Raw genomic sequence first — 22,135 nt, forward strand, 5'->3', positions numbered from 1 at the left:
CTTAACTCAAGGTTGGGTCAAATAAACCCAAGTAGAGTATCGGTCCATTTTTAACCCATAGTTAAACTGTTTTTAGAGTGTACGTTGCACAGTGAGTCTGTTTCTACTTCCGCCATGCAGACCGCCTGCCACGCCGCCACTGAATTTAAAGGAAATGAAAGGAGTCACTTTGATTGGACGGGAATCAAGTTGCCTGTGTGCACTCCCACAACGGCATGAACAATCTCACGTGATTGAGGAATTGCATCTATTCACACACATTTCAAACATATTGTGGCATCAGAGCATCACACGCGAGTGTCAGCAAAAGCAACTCTTCCTCTCTGATGATGATGTCGACCATATAAGCTGAGAACTGCACAGTTCAGCTCAGCTCAGCTGGATGTGATTAAGCAGCATTTTCAATAAAGTGTTCGACAACAGAGTACAGCTCTTTCCCTCAACATAACATAACCCGAGGAGGCCATTATGCAGCGTTGTCAGCAGTTAACCTTCCAGTTGCACTTCAAAGCAAAACCTAGGGCCAAGCAGTATGGGTGAACCCCCCACCACCATCTCACACACACAAACGCACACACACACACCCCTCCCTCTCTACGCACACACCTCTGGGAGGCCAGTGCAGGACCAAAGCACCGTGCTCAGCACAGTCACCGGGCTCACACATCAAACAACTTCCTGTGGCTCTATTCTATATCCATACACTGCACACGTTGAAAACGATGATACAGGCATCCTATTGGGCCGATTGGTCAGAGAATGTTGGAGGGCAAAGGTCTTCTGTGCATTGGTATAATCAGCTGGAAACAACCATTAGCTCGTTAACACAGAAAATCTGTCCATCCATCTATTTTATGTAGTGCTTAGCCACACAATAATGTTTACGATTGTTCTTTGTCAGACAAAAAAAAAAGAGACAATGGACAAGATGAAATAAAGAGGTAAACTGAGAAGCCTAAGGAAATGTTGAATTCACTTCTATTACGTTATGTACAGTATATTGCATATTTTGGGACATGGAAATGAAAATTTAGTAGTATGCTAAAAAATTAGGGAAGGACAAGTACCGATACCAGGTATCGGTATCAGCTGATAACGATGCTGATGCCTTATTTCAAGGAATCGGTACTCGATCGGGAATTTAAGGCACATATATCTGATATATGCCCATTAAGAATTATTTATTTTAATTAATTGTATTGGGTGTTCTATACAAAATAAGTATTTTATGAACAAATGGAAAAAAGCTAATGGAAAATTGTAGGGCTGGCTTTAAAATGTTTTTTTTCCAAATTTGTAATAGAAACATCAAATTAACTTTGGGGGGCAAACAAACCTAGCAGACAAATGGTTGCTGCAATTTATTCTTGTTAGAGCCATAGGAAAAATATTCATTCATTCATTGTTCATTTATTTCAGGCAGCAATCAAAATCAACAATTTATCAATTTCTCCAGACAATACTCGACTAGTCCCACCCCCAATCTCATTAATATAAAACTTTGAAACAAATTCAGCTACTTTCCTGCAAGCTTGCAGTAACCAACAACGGTTTCCATGAACACTGAAAAACAGTTGTGTCTACAAACAGAACTAAAACAATGTGTAACTAGCTTGACATCAAAAGCTCATACCAGCAATGGTAATGAAAAGTAACAATACCAGCTTGGGTAAGAGACAAACCAGAAACAAAACAAAAGCACAAACAACACATATAAGACAAAAGTATACCAACAATGGTGATAGATAATATGCCTGCAATCATAAAAATAAAAAAAAGCAGCAAGCATACACTATCGCAATAAGATGGAAGATTGATGTAAATGTAAGATGCACTCCAAATACTGAAACCAAACCATATGTTTACACAACAGTTTGAATCTGTGGATGTTTTGGCATTGCTTGTGTTGTACCTCGCTAGGCTGTTCCAAAGTTTGACACAGACACACAAAAACTTTTATGAACCGTTCTAAATTTAGGTCATATAAAATCATAAATATAAATATAGGTTTGTTCAAATGTGAATATACAGTATATTTAACTATTTGTGTTCCATTTTAATATATTTTTTTACTAGTCACGAACCTATTTTTGGTGTTTTCTTTTTTATTTTGTTTCATGTAAATTCATTTAGAATATTTGAGTATTTGTGCTTCATTAGTTTGTCCTGCTTTTAGGCTGTCGTAAAGAAAGGCAGCTGCCGTAAAGTGTGGTGTTGACGGAAAGGAAAAAGGAAAAGCAAGTAGGGCTTGGAGGAACAACTTTATCTAACTTAAATGTAGCGACAAAAGGAAAGGAAAGGTGCCGCTACAATTCTTTTTTTTCCTAAAATGAGATCGAAGACGACATTTTTATCCGTTGCTGTGATTGATCAAAACAAACGTGCACAAGATACCGCATTGACCAATCAGCTCGAAGTATTGTACAGAATGTCCCTCCTTTCCCGAACGGATCTATTGAGTGAAGTTCCAAATTGATAATGTGAAGAACTCCCACAATTATTAATCTGGCTTGTGAGGTTACAACACGTATTTATCTGGAGACAACACCCGGACGACCCATGGCCTGCTTACCCTACAACAACCCACAGACGATTGAGGCCTTGACGACCAACATTTGTCAGAATTTCAGAAACATTTGATTGACCCACCCAGGGTGCTATTCACTTCCTGAGTAAGGTGTCTTGAGCAGGGAACTAGCCTTTAAATTGTTGATGACACAGAGTATAGCCTTTACTTTGATTCTATGTTCATGTATTGTATTCATTATATTTCTCTTAGTATATATTTTTGGAGAGTATGTGAATAAACTTCAGTATTCTCCTGCTGCCAGAAGCCATGTTAATACAGTTGCAGTCATTTTATTGATGCTCGTACTCCATCCATATTTGGATTATTTTATTTATTGTTGTTTTTGTTCAGCGATAATCTAATTGGTCTAGGAATTGAGAAGGTTTTGTGACAATGACAGTCAAACTATACTGTAGTGCTGTGCAACAATTAGGTGACCTTTTGATGAGCGACAGTCATGATAACTAAGTTAATGATGGGAACAGTTAGATTAGAATTTACAAACAAACATAAAAATGGATAATAGACAGTCACAATAAGTTACTCCTTTTGCAGCGTAGGAGGATATTTTGACTTTTTGTATTTGGCCTTCCTCAAACTTCTTCTTGGATCCCGCTAAAGAAAGCAATTTGTTCTTCACCTTTCTCCCATCTATACACTTGAACATCTTTCAAATTGACTTCTGATCTTGTATTCAAAATATGACTTCAAGATCAAGATATTGACAGGAAGAGGAATACTTGCTGGAAGCATGTTTACCCTGCATGCATTTGCATTTTGATTTCATTCATGTGCTATATACTGTTTGTGAATAAATACATATTCAAATAAAATCATCTCCCCCAACAACATTCACAGAGCCAAACTTTTTTTTCCTTCCATCCACTATTTATGATACAGAATATGTGTGTACAAAGAAGGGTTTCAATAGTTGTTTTTTCTCTCCAATACAACTATCAAGATTCCCTCCACAATTATAGTTTAGCACATTTTCCACATTTTATTGTTGTAGCTAAGTTGCGACTTTAATGGAAATGAAGAACCATTTAAAAAATGTACTGTTTAAGGATAATCTTTCAAAATCAGATTTTTTCTATGCATACTTTGTACCTTTCAGAGCACCTTATTAAAAAAACTGATGATCAACATGACAACTGCAAATACAAAATATATTCTTAACATTAAGGTCTGTAACAATGAAATGCATATCTGTACTGATGTAATTTGAGGAGCAGCTTTAAATTTTTACTACCTCTTCTGCAAGTGACCCAAAATGGATCAACTACTTTTAGATCCCGACCAGTGGAGAATCACTGGTTTGAGCATATTACAAAGTGATAGGATCGAGATATTTCTGAATTTTATTGCAATGCCGTAAATAAGTAAATATGTAAATATGTAAATAAGTGTTTGTTTAAAAAAAAAAAAAAACTTATATGAAAGATGCCAAGCCAGTGAATGTGCATGAAACACAATATATTTGCGCAAATGAGATGAAAGCTGTGCCAGTTTGAGAGGTGTGAAATGTTGACTCAATAATTAACCTTGAATTACTTTTCATCTGCATGCTATTTGTGTTGGTTACATGGTTCACTTATAAGTGGCTGTTAGCTTTCCATTATCACTTTATGCGTTCTATGCCAATAATGACCTAAAGCAACATTTATAAATAATCATGATGTTTTACCATGAGATTCATTGGGCTCTGTTATTACAACTTTAGAAGAAATCCAATCTTGTAGGCTCATGAAGTTTAGATCATCTATTCATGTATGAGACTGTGTAATATATGCTTCGCAATTATACTTTGCACAATAACTAGCACACACACCCAGAGGTGAAGGCGTCATTGCACCATCAATAGCTCCATGTGAATGGACGGAGGCTTGCTTCATCTGCAGTGCGTCAGAGTCTCGCAAGCTGGCAGGTCTCCTGTTCTCCATTCGCTTATTCATCTCTTTCACTCACAGCCAACATAGTCTCACACACACATACACACACACTTGGCATCCAGTCACCCACCAGGACCGGAACAATACCACTTGATAGACCACAATGTCGTCATTTTGAGCAAAGCCAAAATCTAGTTCAGGTGCCCCACACAATTGCCACAAAACAAACCCGTGCTGATTGTCGTTTCAGAAGCAATCGCTTCTTGAGCCCATTGAAGGGGATGCACTGTACAATCAAAGTCCATTAGCGTTACAGGAAAAAGTCCACTGGGATGATTCCCATAGGTGTACTGAGAAATGACTAAAGAAGACAGACTAAAGAAAATATTCAGCCACGAGAATAAATTATGCATACAAATTTGCCACAGGTTAAAAAAAATGCTTTGGCAGTTAGGTGGCTCAGGGTGCGGAGGAAGTAAATAAATAATCCTCTTTAATAATTCATTAAAATTCATGTTGCTTTGCCTCCAGCCTTGACGATATTTAGAATGCAGCCTGCAAGGGCTCTGACTTATGGCTGTGTGGTAAAAAAAATATTGAAAATAGAGGAGATGCAAAGAGAAGCAAAATGCATCCTCATAGTGATATATACCACTTATTAAATGTTTTGGAAAAAATAGTTAAATGGATCGACACTTGTCAACATTTTCTCCCCTGATTGCTCCACTTCTCCTTCGAATGGGATATCCAATCTCTAGAGTGTGAAGATAAGTTCAGAAAGAGCTTGAGGCTGCATACGCCGATGCTGTAAAGATGGCAACAGACACGGCGAGACTGCAAATTGGAGCTAAAAGTCAGCAGATGAAGACAGAGAGAAGGTAAAAGAGGAAAAGAGTTCATTAAGTCAGCAACTAACTTCTCTCCTAACAATTTCAATGACACCAGTACATTAACCTGTATGTGCGCATGAGAGGGTGGTTCGATAAAGAGACATATCCAAAATAAATCAAACCTTTAAAACTGTATTTGACTTTATTCGTATTTAAATTTGGCAGCACATTTTCCCTGCTTGTAGTTGGTTAGAGTTCAAACATTCACATGCGGTGTTAAGTTTGTGTGGCTTCAGCATAATAACAACTCTTGGGGGAGTTGCTGATTAAAAAACATTTTACAAGCAAAATGAAGAGCATACCAAGCACCAAGTGTGTTCATAAGACAAGCTTTCTGGTTATTTTGTATTGTTACTAGGGGTGCACTGATCACAATTTTTTGATTGATCACCGATCCCAAACCTTTTAAAAAGTCTAATCTGCTGATGTCAATTTTTTTTCTAAAACAAGCAAAACTGATTGTTTTAATTGCACATGAAGTAGCTCTATGAAATAAAAATGAAAATCCTATTAGTCATAGCAGAAAAGGACAGTGACTGACTTTTTTAGACCTCTGAGGAAGAAGATGAGACTGGTGGGGAAAAATTGGTTTATTTTTAAGGGATCAACCAATCCACCATAATTAAAGAAGTCGGGGTACCTCTAATTGTCACGCCAGTTGGAAGCCAAGAAAAGGCTAAAAGCTAAATGTAAAAGCCGTGACTTTTGTTCCTCACACATTTTTACATGCATCTCCTTCCACATCATTCATCCATTTCACATCATTCCAATTTCACCATATTCCAAAAATTCTCATCATGAAGGCTACTATATTTTTCTAATTCCACAAATTCACAGTTTTCTCAAAATTCGACATTTTCATCCAAAGATTCTCCATTCATTTCCAATTGGGACATTCCACTGAATCACATTATTCCCATTTGAAATTCAAAACATTACGCTCATTCAATCCACCTTGGGAAGGATTTTCAACATGTCAAAAGTTACTATTCACCAATAGTTTTCACCACTAAAATCCTGGCATTTGAGCTTTTGCAGAAAATTTCTGCAGAAATTGCAAATGTCTCGTATTTAATTTTTGTTGTGAGTTCAGAGACCTGCAGAACACGACAAAGCATTTTAATATTTTACAATAACCAGCAGACAAAAAGTTTCTTCCATTTGTCAGCAAATCATACCAAATTGTTTTTATTCTCAAGTCCGCATTGCAAATGAGAATCTCTTCTCAATTGCCTTACATGGATAAATAAAAAGTCAAATGAATAAATAAATGAAAATGAGCTGCAATGTATAGCAAAGGGGAGCATTTTAACAGTTTGTTGGCCTTTTACGTCATTGTAATCGTCACCAAAATCATTACGATACTTTATAAATAATTATACAAGTGACACAATAGCCATTGCAAACTACTAGCTCTGTCACAAACACATCTTTTTAGAATCACATCAATTACTCGGGTAATCTATTGACGTTTGTCGCCGGAAAAGTGCAACCGCAACAACAAATGTCCGTGCGGAAACACAGAAATGACTCAACATTGGTTATGGGTGCCACAAAAATGTTTAAAAAATAAGAATATACTATAGTTTTGAGGCAAAAATTGTTGTGTTGACCAATTTTTGTAGTCAACTTAACCTGTTTCCCAGCACTACAAACTACCGACACATTACCTACTTTTCCTGTTTGGTCTTGCAGCGGTTCCAGCTGACTTTGGACTTGGCATCACAGTGCACATAAAGCGGCAGACAACTGTTCACAATGCGTGGCAACTGAACCCACGTTACCTGTGCAACCAGAGACTGAACCACAACACTATCAGCAATTGTGTCAATAATAGGGGAGACCGGGGCTAGTTGTATCACTTTTTATACTTTTGTATATTTCTTGGAATCATTCATCCGTCCATTTTCATAACCGCTTGTCCTCACAAGGGTCGCGGGGGGCGCTGGAGCCTATACCAGCTGGCTTCAGGCAGTAGGCGTGGTACAACCTGAACTGGTTGCCAGCCAATCGTAGTCCTTGAAATCAATACATAATATATAAACAAAATGTATACCAGATGAAAGACCAAAGTCTAAGGTATATTTTTTGTATTCATGATATTTCATACCTCGTGTCAGTGCAGAGTTATAAGCCATCAAATAGAAGGAGTGAACATGTGACATGTTGCCCCACCATTGGGTAAGTTGTCACACTATATGGGGTAAGATGTCACACTGGATTTTGCAACAAATAAAACAAGGACAGAATTATCCTTATTTTGCTGGGGGGGGGTTACAGCCATAGATATTGTTAATCATTGATCTTGAAAATTTACCATAGTCTTTGAGCAAACTTTAACATAAATAAAATGTTATGAAATAGATTAAAGTACTTAGGAACTTTTGGCATGTAGGTCATAGCTCAGCCTCAAATGCCTGTTGCCCTGTTTTGCTTCCCTTAAACTGGAAATTTGAGATTAAATTGAAGCATTTCGGTTAATTGATACATGGATGGTTCATCATAAAACTTAAACCAGTCCTGACATGTGCATACTGTAGTTCCAACAACTGGAACATCCATTTTTAAACTATGAAACAAAACCTGGCAAACTAATTGGCAAACTAATTTCCTCACTCTTCAGACTCAACATCTGAAGGGCAATTCTGGCATACGTAAACTGAGTTGCCAGAGGTGTATTTTTCATTAGCCCATTCCTTGCATATGTGACAACAAACCCAAAAATGACTGAGACAAGTTGCCCCAAACAACCATGTTGGCTAATACTTGCTCTAGTTTAAAGTTAGTTTAAAAATATATGAGGTTGAAAGATTTTGCATTGCATTCATTTTGCCTCCCTGTGAACATCAAGAAGCTTTTCTATCAGTGGACTGATGTCATCAGCGTCATGTTGAATAAAGCATGTCATGGCCATCAAGAACATGACACAATCATTCTTATCTAACCCCGCCATGAATGTTGAATAAAATGTACACGTCTACCCACTCTTCCTTATTTGGCACAAGCCAAAGCACTCTTTGGAAATCACAAGCCTTTAGCACAAAGCACAAATGTCACTTGCTATCACAGAAATGCAAGGATGTTCATGTATTATGTCAACACTACTTTGTTCCACATGCTGTAGTGCCCACCGATTACAATGGTCTTGCAATGTTCCAAGCAACTAGCTCACATCACGTTAATGAGTCTAACATGACCCACGCCTGAAAATCTATCACTTAGATATAACAGAGAGGGGCAATTACAGTAGTCACAGTGACGCATAATAATTTGATGGTTTGATACAATAGGAAGTAAAAGAAAAATGCAAATCAAACACTGAATCACTGCATAGAATCAGGAAGGCCACCAGATATGCTGGATGGTGGGTGGCCCATTGCCCTGCAGAGGAGCAGTAAGCATTCAACCAGGACATTTACTCTCTATTTTATAATAGTACCTTTTATAGGGCTGTTCAAAGCTTTATCCTCTGGTTAGAATTCAGATGGCTCCATTTGAAAGGACTGCAGCATGTTAAGCCCGTAACCTGCGGGTTGCAAATCAAAATGCTACATGTGGAAGCTCAGACACAAATTGATGTGTTCAAAATCCTCCACCCTCTCAATCCCTCTGCTTTTAATAAACACAGACACGGCGATAACCACTGAAGAATTCCGTAGTGCAAGTTGAAGGCATATTTCACTTACTGTATGTGTCAATTCTAACTTGTCATTGTCAGGATGAGCCTCGACGCTGAAGTGCTTTACACAGCTATAAATTTGATGCTCTATTTAAGCGGGTTGTAAATCTTTCACTGTCACGACTCAATTTAAAATAACATTCTAAGATTCTTACAGGGAACAATTTCAAGATTGTTTCAAATCTGTTGAGTGCCAGAAAGGCCATGTGCCAAATTTTTTCATGAACTTGGCGTCGCGTAACGTGGCATGGAAATCTCCATAGCCTGGTGACACAGTGGTGCTTAGCGACATTTCCTCACATAAAAAAAACGATGTATGTTAGCATAATCTGATTCTAAATGTGAATGGTCAGTACTCCAAACTAATACTGCAACTGCAAAAACCTCTCTGATTGACTGCTAACAATTGAATTAATCAATAAAATTAACTTTCACTACCATCATAAAAAATGCTCATAAGGACCTAATTATATTAAATATAATTTATTATGAGCACACACAGTATATATGTGTAGCTGTGTTTTCAACCTAATATTACTATAACTATTTAAAACTGATAGTAGGCTACAATAGGCTACAATACTTACAAAAAAGTAGGTTACACGGCTTTTTATTTGTCACATGACATGACGAGACAAGATGGCCCGTCGAAAGTCGTTCGGTTCGCGACTCCAGCCAAAAATGCAACTACTGCAATTTAACAGCATTTTGACTTCAGGCCTGATGGCAGGAACGAGCAAATGACTATAAGGAAAATGCAAAATCTGCATGAATACAGTAATGGCCAGAGATGGAAATAAGAACAACTTGTACTTAGTTAGAACAATGCGGCTGCAATGTGTCTGAATATGTTTTCACTTAACTGTATATCAGGCTTTGTAAAATGCTTTGAAGAGCGTACAGTTTAGTTAAAGCGCTATCGAGAAGCTGAAATTCCAAGAATTTGGACAACTTTAAATTAAAAAACAATTTAAACAATTGATCGACTATCCAAAAATATATATATATATATATTGTTGTGTCAAAAAAATTTCTTGTTTTTGACCCGGCAATTGTCCTTTGGCTTTGTAACGTCGGCCAGCCTAGCTGCCAAATCTGGATTTCTTGGCTAAGAAACTTGGTCTGCGGGTGGTTATGTAAATTAGCCTCACCGTCAATAATATTCGTAGGAAGTAGAACAGCTCACTCAAATATATTTTCAATAATAGCCAGAAAACAAAATATTTACTTGGAGGGGTAATTTTGCACTTAAAGGATGGACAGGCCCAAGGATAAACAATGAGTTTTCCGATTCTCCTCTCAAAATCACATAGGTTACGTCCATCCTTCACTTTGCCATGGTGATGGGGTGGTTGCCATGCCAATCCCTCACATTTGGCTACCCAAACTAAATTGCTGTTTATCGCTATCAGATAGCACCTATTCCCAGAGGCCAGAGTTAGTCAAACACTCTCGTCTGTCTTACGGTGGTGTTGCAGACTGTAAACACTGCCACCATCCCTTCCTCCACCTCCATGCCAAGACTAGGAGAATGAGAGTGAAAAGGAGGCGCGGAAAGCAACAAAACAAGACAGGAGGGAAACACAGATTCCTCTGAAGTCTAGATCGATGCTACCGTCGTGTTCCAGCAACGCGTATTGGCAGCAAAAACGAGGACTCTATTGATTTGTATTTCAATCAAAAATGTAGGTTGTCCCCACATATTCTCCGTTGTGATTTCTAGGCTTCCTCACAATGTAAAAACAAAAACGACTCTGTTTTTTGTGCGCACAACAAAAGGGCAGTGTCACCTTTGACATGATAATAATTATATTGCATGGCTATATATGTATTTCCGTCTTTTTTACTTTTCTAAAGCATGTCTGAAGTGCATGTGTGTCATTTTACAGAGAAATTCGTATTATGGAGTGAGGAAAATTTAAAAGTCAGACCAGTGACTTTTACATTCTTACTTGATGCATCTCCTGCAGAATCATTTACTGGATGACTGTAATTTTGAAGAAAGTCAAATGAAGACCAAGGTCAATAGCTCAATGGTGCATTTAACTTAGCCATTGGGCTTCTGCTACAAAAACATGTCCTGTCTTCCTCGTGTGAATCACTAACAGAAAGCCAATAAAATAAATAAGCAAGTCAGTCACATATCCATCCATCCATCCATTTTCTTAACCGCTTGTCCTCAGAAGGGTCGCGGGGGGCACTGGAGCCTATCCCAGCTGGCTATGGGCAGTAGGCGGGGTGCACCCTTGAACTGGTTGCCAGACAATAGCAGGGCACTCAGAGACGGACAACCATCCACACTCACAATCACACTTATGGACAATTTGGAGTGTTCAACTAACCTGACATGCATGCATGCAGTCACATTTCATATTTTCATATTGTGTATTTTCAGGAAATCGGGTCAAAAGGGATGAGATGACAGTAACAGCCGCAAGAGCGAGTGCAATTATGGGAGTAGCTCTGAGTGGTGTGGGGGCTTGTATGATTGAATTTCAATCATGATGTTGTACTGGGTTAGCAAAATATTTGAAAAACAAAGTTGCAACATAATTCGCAGGAGTACATGGAGTCAGTGTAGTCACAGTTACCTTGAAAAAGTAATTTAGTAGTACTGATTACTTGCTTTAAAAAGTTAAAAAAATATGTTTATAAAAGTAAAGTAAGTTAGTTTGCAAGTTACTTGTATTTTTATATTTAGCAGATACTGACACCTGGTTTTGCCACTTAACTGGAAGTGTTTTTAACAGGAAGGTTTCTTTTTATAGTTTCAAAATGGTAATCATGCTCCATTGCTTGGCCTATCTCTGCTGCGGGGAATTTGGTGTGCTCAGTAGTCGACTTTTGACTATTGTGATGGTAAATCGTGTGACTTCTTTATTAATGTAGTCCCTTCATACTATGTCGAAAAAAGAGAACAGTCGGCTGAATATGTGCAATATGAATTCTCATGTACAAGGGAACGTCCCGTATGGTTAATTTAAATTTCTCTATAAATATAGAGTTGAGTGATAGGAGTCAAGGTGATGAGAGCCAGATTTGATGAAATAGCTACTTTCCCTGTTCATTTTGTTCCCCAGTAAACCCCCTAAACCTACGTCTTGAATTTGAAAAAAAGTCATTTTATATTTCAATTTAAAAAAAAAAAGGGCTGTGTGAATGTACCTGGTGGGGTTCAGTACCACCAAAAAGGCTACCTATACTATTTGTCAGTCCTGATGGGTGTGTTCTAGTTTTACACATCTGAAATATTGAAAATGGCTATTTGATGATAAATTGTTTACAGTTGAACAAACGTGGAATTCGAAAGGGATTATTTTGGAGATACAAGAATTTAGACTACACTGGGGCGGGGGGGCGCTGGAATCTTTCCCTTCTGAGCTACAGCAAAAGGCAGACTCCACACTCACATGATTAGCAATTCTTAGTACAACATTGAAAAAGGGAACAGAACATGTCTCTGATGTATGGATGTCAGCTATGCGAACAAACCCTTGTGCTAGAAATGCTAACGATAAATTGTAATTCTTAAAGAGATTTTGTTTTGATGCTAACACATAAAGCCACCTTAGAAATATCAAGGAAAGAAGCCTAAGCTCATCTGAGATGTACTGGCACAAAGTGGAAAAGTGTGCCGTGGTCTAATGAGAGGTATCGAGTGGACATCGTATTCTCCAGGTCAAAGAGGAAATGGACCATTTGGATTGTTCAAAAGTTTAAAAGCAGGCATATGTGATGCTATGGGGGTGTGTTAGTACTCATGGAATGCGTATCTCACACATCTGTAAAACCACTATTAATGCTGAAAGGTACATATCGTTTTGGGAGTAACGCGCTGCCATCCAAGTCTTTCCCAGCATACCTCAGCAAGACAATGTCAGGCCACATTCTGCAGTTGTTACAACAACTTGGCTTTGTAGTACTTGTAAAAATGTGCACCGGGTACCAGATTTGCCAGCAGTCCAGACCTGTTCCCATTGAAAATGTGTTGCACATTATGAAGAGAGTTTTGCAGGAACATCTGTCCCTGTCTCTGTAATCGTGTGGCAGAGTTGAGTCATTTCACTGCATTTTTTCACAAAATAATATCAAAATGATGGTTGAGTCCTTTTTTTTGTCGGTTAAAAATGTCAGTTAAGTATTGGTGTAACACTAGCTTGGAGCTGTTGTCTGTTGGAGCAATTTGATCTGAACAAAGATAAAGTAGTGCCAGTGATGATATGCTGGCAAGAAAAAAAATGGTGTCTCTGCCCCTCTTCGTACGGTTTGTGTCTTTCTCTGATACATCCCTCTGCATTGCTTACTAATTAGCTTTAAGATTGACGGCAGGATTAATCTGCTGGTTTACAATCCTTTATTTCTCCATTAAGGATAAAGTGCTGCCAATAAACATAAGCACAAACAAATGCACAGAATTCACTTCATTAATATATAAATAAGTGTGTGGGTTTTGCAGTTAGCAAAAATACGTCAGAAAATCCAGGGAGAATGGAGATAAAAGCGAGGTTGAATTAAAATGAATTCAGAGTGGAGCAAAAGCGTTTGTAGAACAAAGACATTTTGACATTTTGATATTTTGTCCTTTAATTAAGGCAAACGGAATAGCAAGAAGGCACACTATGGCTGCAGTGTGGAAGACTGTACAGTGTGGCTCTCTTGAGATGAATTTAGCAGCAGCTCAGAAAGTCGAGTCAGGCCAAATGTAAATCATTTTGATCAGGCCATGTTTCTCATCTCTTCTGGCGTTGTAGGCTAAGGATACAGTGCGCTACCGAACACGTGAGTTCAAATGGCAGCACAAGGTCAAAGGGTTTGGCCATAACTCATCAATAAAGTGCAAAGCTATCTGTCACTTGGAGTTAGTGACTCTCCAGTAAAAGGTAGAAGAGAGAAAAACAGGAGATGGGGCAGAGTAGAAATTAGATGGGGATCAAACGGAGCCAACATGGATACAACGCTGAACACGATTAATTTTTATGCATCGCTCATTTGTCTCAAGGGTCAAAACATATATTTTTAGTCCAGTCATTTACAAAATAACAACACGTGAGGCTCTCACTATCGAATATTTTTATAGTCAAGTAATCTTGTTGATTATTTGGCATAGTTTTAAACCCTAAGATTAAAAAACAAAACAACTAAAAAAAAAGCTATTAAGCAATATAACATGAGAGGGATTGATGTTGTAGTCAGCATTCTTTTTTAAACTGATTGTTACTGGTTCATTCATAGTTTTCCAAAGTAAGAGCCGATGTTTACACATGTCTTATTTGGATTAGATGCAAAAGACAATCAGCCTGCTTTCATGAAGGACTATAGAAACCAGAGAATAATTCATGTTGAGAGGATGAAATCAAAGCATTTAGACAGTCATAAAATGTCTCTAAACAATTACATGATTATTAAACAAGTTGAGTTAGTAATTTGGTAATCAATTAGTTGTCAATTACAGTATAAGACTAATTTTGACATCTTTAAATGCATGCGTGCCAATGTGAGGAGTCAGTGATACTGTTGACCATGATTATTTTGTAAAAACAATTCTCACGTCTTTCATTCAAAGCATAATCAATGCTGAAACTGGATCGTTAAGAGTGATGAGAAAAAAAATGTTTTTTATTCTTTAGTCATATTTTAAAATATCTAATGCCAAAATTAAATGAGAGCACTATCTGATCTGATGTCTTTTTTTTTTCATCTTCAAATATACAACCTTTTTCTCCTGTGAAGAGGAATAAGTTGTCTGAGCACATGTGAATCCCCTGATCCATTGCTGAAACAGAGATCATGCCAAAAAGATGTAGCTAAGACTTTCCACAACCAAGTTGGGCTTGAAAAATGGACTATAGTACAGAATTCATAATCTCTTTTTTTATGTCAGTTCATCCGGAGCACTTAAAGTAGCAGTAAATGTTTTATTTTGTGTTGCTGTGCCTGCCTTTCGCCTACATTGTCATAAATACAAATTGAGAGCTATAAATGTGCTTTGTTGACAAGCTGTCTGGGGTGACATTAAATTATTGGCACTCTTGCTGGTAAAATCTGTGGTTTACACAGCTATTCTTAATAGAAGAAAACACAAAAATGATGACAAAACCCTTATTTTTAAGTAACCGTATTAGTACTAATTTGGGGTCTTGTTCTCAGTTGTCTTGTCAAGGTTGAGTAGACTGCATCTCTTAGGCTAATAGTTACCAATTCAATAAGCCACTAGTAAGCATTGCAATAAAAGGTCATACGAAAGGATTGCATGTGAATAATTTAAGATGAGGAAAATTCTGCTTTATCCAGAAAAGCCGATTTATATTTAGATGCATGTAAATCCTACAGTCTAAGGCGGTGGTGAAAAACCTCATGTAATGAACTGGCAAACCGCGGGTCACATTTGCAGCGAAAAAGGTGACACAGAGGTCTCCTAGTGGGAACGTGATTTGTTTCTGTGCTGCAACAAAAAGCCAATCGAGTCTTAATCAAGGCTACCGATCGCTCACATGCGCTGAGATGCAGAGCACAAATACATATTGATTGAAGGCCAGGTTGATCAATAGGAAAAAAAGTATACGATAAGAAATGCAAGTGCCATTCACATAAAAAATTTTAATTTATTAATTTGTGCCACACTCTGATTCAAACAAGCTATATAATTTGTTTCCAAGAAACATGAAAGAAACTCACATTTATCCCATTTAATGAAGTATTACGCCTCTAATTTCCTCTTCAACACAGTCCTCATTCCCTTGCCAATGATTCTCGTTTTGGCACCGTCAGAGCCACCTAGTTCTTGCCTTTTTCATATAATTGCTTCACGATTTCCCACACAGCCTTTTGCAGATGCAAGCTGGAGGGTTGCATTTACCTCCATTTGAAGGTCACCATTCAGAACACTATTAGCTCACATCAATTTTGTTGGGGAAAGTACACATAAGAGTGCAACAACATGGAGGTGGTGTTATTAACCCTTTGAAATCGTCATCTATCTTTTTGGTCTTTTTGAAAGTGTACTTACTGAATCTCGCATTACACGTTGACATAAAAAAGACGTTTACAGCGGTATGAGTATGTTGGAAAGATGCAGGTCGAAATACTGGGGCAGAAGGCAATTTTTTTTAATTCAAAGAAGTCAGCATGTGCTCACCAGAGCAACTATGAGCTTCACAAGGTTCAAACACACAGACAAACCTTAGTAATGTGTGTATGGGGATGGACAGACAGGTACACAATGTGACACAAAATTTCATGTTTAATGCATGTGAATTAATTCAGCCTGTATCTGTATGACTATGCTAATATAGTGCTAACCCAAAAAGAGCTGGCTCTTAATCCACCCGTTTCCATTTGGTGGATAAGCATTTGCACAAATTCGATACAAAGATTGTGGGGAACAGAAAATCGCTTATGGCCCTCATGAGGAAAAGTAGTATAGAAAATAGGTAGATGGAACATAAAGCATTTCTGTTTTCTTTTCATTATTTCTGGGCTATGGCATTGCAATTTGTTACAGCTAAGACCCAATGTAGAATTTAGTTCCACCCCAGGGAAAATTGCATAATATTAACAAATAAAAGTAATAAAAAAGAAAACAGACATGCATATTTTACAGCAAATATAGGGAAGAAGAAGAAGAGGAGGAGGAAGAAGAAGCAGAAGAAGAGAAAGCAGAAGAAAATGTATACCTGCTTACTGACCATTGTACCTAACATTCTAAAAAGGGAAGTCAAGTCAAACATTTTCGTTACAATAATTTATTTTATGTGGCCCCACTAGTCTAAGCACCACATTCTGATTAATATTGCTTAGCAAAATCCACCTGCTTGCCGCCATCTCAGAGGGCGGCCATTTTGCCACTTTCCGTCGGGTGACATCACAGTTGCTCATGGCTCAGGTAACAGCCAATCACGGCTTTACTGTTTTCTGGGTTTGGTCATGTGACGTACGCTAGCTGAGCCGTGATTGGTCGGTACCTGAGCCCTGGCCAACTGTGATGTCATTTTCGGTCAACAGCAAGTGGCAAAATGGCCGCCCCCTGGATGAATTTTGCTTCTTAATTCATATTTCACAATCAAAAATATTAATAAAAATACTGCATTTAGACTAGCGGTGTCGCATAGAGCACTTGAAAAGACTTGACTTCCCCTTTAAAGCTTTTAAAAAAACAATATATAAATATGATCTGATCTGGTTTGTTGCAAGAAATCAAAGCAAACATGTTAAAAAAAGGAAAAGAAAGAAATTAGAAAATCTGAATTTCAACAAACACCTCCAATATACAAATCAGCAAAAAAAAAAAATAATAATAATAATTAAGTAATAGTTCCTCAGACAACTACCCAATTTCTACTCGCTCTATTCCAATATAGGATGGAAAGTATTGTGCTGCAGCATGTAGCATACTGTATCTTTGGTGGCTTGCTAGACAGAATTGGCTCCACAAGCGTGTCATGAGGCCGAGCGTTTGAGGAATAAAGGAACGCAGTCCGGTTTAGCATGAAGGTGGGTAAGATAAAGAGAAATGATGTAGCTCATCATCTCTACCTGTATTCTATCGCCTCACTACAGACTGCTGGTCTTGGCTGCGGAGATGAAATACTCTCTGAAGGACAAGAGGGACCTTCATGAGTCAAAGGAAAAATGGCATCCTACTTATCACTGGCGTAGACACATAATTCCCCCCCAACTTTCTTCACACACACACACACATAAACACAGCTGTTGGGACTGGACATACTTATGGAAGGTTGAGCTGCTGCAAAGTAGATATGGCTCCTTGCCAGATTTTTCTTGTGTAGTCTAATTGGGGTCACATAGCGAGTCATTTTGTGAGAGCAACCTCTACAGGCAGGACAAAACAATAGGAAACCATACTGAAGTGTTTAGCTGTTGGGGGCACAAACCTACTTAAATTTATCTTCTCCTGTACAGTGCTTGTTTTTTCACCCCGCAAAAGCTGAAGCAGTTAATAATAGTACGGTAAAAAGGCAATAAATCAAACGCATTGGGATGAGGCCAGGAAGGAAAGACACCTCATATCTTCAGATATAAGAGCAAATAAAGGGACCAAGACTACTCGCCTCATCGTACCGTCTTCTAAATCTCTTCTAACGGGATTCATGGAGATTTTTGCACACTCTGAAAACAAATCATCGTAATGTATGTTGTTTTTTTCTTTTTGACACGAAATAGGTGAATAGCTTAAGAAGCCTACCAAATAAAAACTGTGATGTTGGATTAAAAGTGATATGAAAAACATGCTTGTCCACCCATCAGGTGTGAAATTAGTATTTGCTAATAGAGTTATAGCATTAGCATTTAATGGCATATACTTGATTGTGCAGCCAAGTTGTTGATGGCCCCATGGTGGTGGTGTTGACACGCACACGCATTGATGGCTTTGCGATGAAGTGACATATCCACTAGTGAAGATACAATCAATTATTTTAGTCGTTATGGGGGCTTGGTGAGTGTTGGTGTAGATACCGGGTGTAACCTGAAGAGCACTACCTTGGTAGACCACACCCTCAGTGTGACTATGTCAAAGTATTCTTTAGCAAGAACCCCCAGTTGCTCCTGACACGGTGTCGTCCGTAGTCAAAATTTGAAGTGCTTTGAGGGCCTTGTAAGGAGAAAATGTGCTATATAAATGAAGGACCAGAGTTAAGTGTAATTTGAATTGTATTCGTAACACTTACAATACCTTAGACTACTTTCAACATAACTCAGCGTAGAATTTTAACACCATACAGTGTTGGAGTAACACTGGTTAAGTGTGAAGAAAGTAGCACTTTGAAAAGTGTCAAATGTACACTCATTGGTGTGGACACATATGAACACTTTTCTAGTGTTAGATTTAACACTCTCGGTCTCCTCGCAGGGGATAGCAAAAGGATATACAGTATGACTGTGAGAACTGTTAAATTGAATGTCAAAAATGTTTTGCTGCACTGATAAAGCCTGCCACTGTACGGTAAACCCGACTGAACTCCTGAATAGTACTAGTCCGGGTTTCTGCAAGTAGTTTTCGTCAGTGGCTGAGGGTCGGCCAAAACTGAAATGAGCATTCCACAGTGTCGCAACATCGCAGATATACCGCTAATCAAAATGCGCATGCGTTTTTGCACAGCAAAAAATACATTTTCAAGTTTTAAGCTAGCAAGACCCCAAGACCCTGTGCTGCAGGCAAGACATATACATACAATATATACAGCATAAATAAATAGTTTTACAACAATACTTAATTATATTTATGATTTCATATGTACCTCCAATCTATATTATATCTATATATAATATCCTTTTATTTTACTATATAATGTGCTTTCTTGGTTTATATCCTGTCAAACTGAATGCCTACTTGTTCAATTTCCAAAACACCATACTAAAAAGTTGGATTATATTTTAGAAACGTGAACCAACAAAAGTACTTGTTTTAGTGAGGCAACATATTGAAAGTGTGTTAGAAGGCTTGTGAATCACACAGTGCTCTGTTAGGTGAAACACATCACTGCTGTCATTGCTGACACTGGCAAAGTCCTGAGAGAGAGAGAGAGAGAGAGAGAGAGAGAGAGAGAGAGAGAGAGAGAGAGAGAGAGAGAGAGAGAGAGAGAGAGAGAGAGAGAGAGAGAGAGAGAGAGAGAGAGAGAGAGAGAGAGAGAGAGAGAGAGAGAGAGAGAGAGAGATAAAGTGTCTGTCCCGGCTCTTGGAGGGAAGTGATGGTTTACACAGCGAGGTGCAATCACTGGAATATTTCTTTTCATGGCTTATCTCACCACAGCGGGAATCTGCACAAACCACAACTCCAATTCAACTTCTTTGTGCCTGCCTGTGTACTGCGCCTCCTGCTCCAGTCCTGGCCCAGCTCACAGGCAAACGTCTCCATCACAGCATAAGATGATTTATTCAGAATCAGAACAACTTAGTGCAAGTGCAGGGATTTTTTTTTTTCAGTGAGTTTAACAAAAAGGTTTTATGGACCATAAACACATAACTCGCCTTTCCACTTGTCAAGTCAAGCAGAACAGCGGAATGGGACACATTCACTTTAGACATTTAAGAGAGTAAAAAAGATGCTTATCACAACATTTTGTTTAATGTGCATTTAGTTCTTGCTTTGATGAAGAATCAACCATCAATTCTGCTCCATTTTCTACCAAGCACAGACTTCCACATAATTAATCAATCAAGGGTTGGCCGAGACCCTTTAGTTGTGCTAAATTTTTTAGTCTTCATTTTCAGACAGTGCTATGCTTCTTGTTAAGCCCCACTGCACAAATCAAGGTCCGTGAAGACATGGTTGGATGATGATGCTGTGGAATGACTTATTCCTTAACAAACATCAATGACCTCTGGCCTTAAATAGCTTTCTGGTGAATGGCGAAATATTCCTATAAGCACAGCAACATCTTATTAAAAGACTTTCGAGAAAAGCGGGCTTTGAACTTTCCCGTTACTAATACACTGTAGGGTGAAAAATGACTTTGTCCGTCCGTCTTCTTCCGCTTATCCGGGGTCGGGTCGCGGGGGCAGCAGCTTTAGCAGGGAAGCCCAGACTTCCCTCTCCCCAGCCACTTCAGCCAGCTCATCCGACGGGACCCCAAGGCGTTCCCAGGACAGCCGAGAGACATAGTCTCTCCAACGTGTCCTGGGTCGTCCCCGGGGCCTCCTGCCAGTAGGACATGCCCGGAACACCTCCCCAGGGAGGCGTCCAGGAGGCATCAGGGGGCTCGGTAACCCATACTCCCGAAGCACCCCCCACAGAACTCCCCGAGGTACACGGTCAAACGCCTTCTCCAAGTCCACAAAGCACATGTGGACTGGTTGGGCGAATTTCCACGCACCCTCGAGGATCCTGCTGAGGGTGTAGAGCTGGTCCACTGTTCCACGGCCGGGACGAAAACCACACTGCTCCTCCTGGATCCGAGATTCGACCTCCCGACGGACCCTCCTCTCCAGCACCCCTGAATAGACCTTACCTGGGAGGCTGAGGAGTGTGATCCCTCTAAAGTTGGAACACACCCTCCGGACCCCTTCTTAAAAAGGGGAACCACCACCCCGGTCTGCCAATCCAGAGGCACCGTCCCCGATGTCCACGCGATGCTGCAGAGACGTGTCAACCACGACAGCCCCACAACATCCAGAGCCTTCAGGAACTCCGGGCGGATCTCATCCACCCCCGAGGCCCTGCCACCGAGAAGCTTAAAAATGACTTCAACTAAATAATTAGAATTTGAATGTAAATACCCCATGGTGATGTCACCTCACCATGGTGTATTTACTTTAAGTACGGGTACATAACTGTAACTTTGTTATTTTAACTAATTTGCTCCCAAAAACGTATAAATATGCTCTATTTTAAGTGTCCCAAAGACGGATTTATTTGTTTTTTTTATGGGTTTTTTTATGCTAGAGCATACAGAAGGCTTTGAACCGCAGAGAAAGGATGAAGCAATGGTAGTTATTACAAAAACGGCCAGCAGGTGGCAACAGAGTATACGAGATCAACCAGGGCCATGTTACAAACAAGCTGATTTCACCACAGTTCCAAACAGATTTTTGAATAATGATTTGTGAATAATGATGAAACTCAGCTATATTCTAATGCTAATTGCTGCACAACAGAAACAGATAGAAATATATGTTTTACTGATGAAAGAAGAGACTCTAACCTTTCTTTTGGTAGGTTCTATGTTTTTTTAGCAATAGAACACAACATGGGCCTTGCAAAATCAGTCAAAATCCAGTCAAACAGGAGCGAAGGAGGTTGCTTCAGTGAAAATGTTTGGGTGTGAATGAGGCAAGAACTAATAAAAAATAATGCACAATGTATTCAAAAAGGTCGTTATGGTGAAACCAAAGTAAATACACAGACCAAATGACACTGGGCTCTATTTCCGCAGACAGTGCACGTGCACTCAAAACTGGCACGTCTTCATTTTCGTGCCAGGTCAAGTCTAGCTTGCGCTGTGCCTTCTGACTTTTTCTATTACACGCCCTTGGCGCACTTGACAGTTTGGTGACAGAAAGTAGACTATAGACCTTAGATTAGTTAAAAGCAGGTCTAAGTTGTGGTGCAGATGGTGCAATATGATTTTATTGGAATTGATCAAAGAGC

The 22,135-nt window shown here is 38.9% G+C and overlaps 1 protein-coding gene across 2 annotated transcripts in view; it reads right to left on the minus strand.

The window, feature by feature from the left end:
* cdh4 (cadherin 4, type 1, R-cadherin (retinal)) overlaps positions 1-22,135 on the minus strand; it is a 217,395-nt gene that overhangs the window by 190,109 nt on the left and 5,151 nt on the right. The window lies entirely within an intron of this gene.

This window comes from Vanacampus margaritifer, chromosome 8 (genome assembly GCF_051991255.1).
Source record: "Vanacampus margaritifer isolate UIUO_Vmar chromosome 8, RoL_Vmar_1.0, whole genome shotgun sequence".
NCBI classification, from domain to species: Eukaryota; Metazoa; Chordata; class Actinopteri; order Syngnathiformes; family Syngnathidae; genus Vanacampus; species Vanacampus margaritifer.